Genomic DNA, 339 nt, shown 5'->3' with positions numbered 1-339 from the left:
TCCCTGCCCTCCCCCAGCACGTCCTTTATAACGTCTGAAATTTGGCCGGGAGGGAAGCCGGGCTGCCCCGCACTGGACCCGGAGACCGGCCGGGCCCGAGCCGAGGCCCCCACGCCAGGACCACATCGCTGCGGGTCTGGAGAACCACCGGGTCGCTCCCCTCCCAGAAAAGCGCCCGTCGCCCTCGGACGATCCCGCCAAGTGTCTCTAACCGCGGTCTCCGGGAGCCTGAGTCGCGCAGGACGTGACGACACAAAGCGGGTTCCCAGGCAACGCCGGCGGGGGCGGGGCTCCCTCCAGTGGCGGGCTCTGCCTGGGGCGCAGTGTCCTGTAGCGCTG

The sequence above is a fragment of the Propithecus coquereli genome, unplaced genomic scaffold (assembly GCF_000956105.1).
Source record: "Propithecus coquereli isolate 6110/MARCELLA unplaced genomic scaffold, Pcoq_1.0 Scaffold5436, whole genome shotgun sequence".
NCBI classification, from domain to species: domain Eukaryota; kingdom Metazoa; phylum Chordata; class Mammalia; order Primates; family Indriidae; genus Propithecus; species Propithecus coquereli.
The sequence above is the reverse complement of the archived record's forward strand: the minus strand, read 5'-3'. Positions refer to the sequence as shown.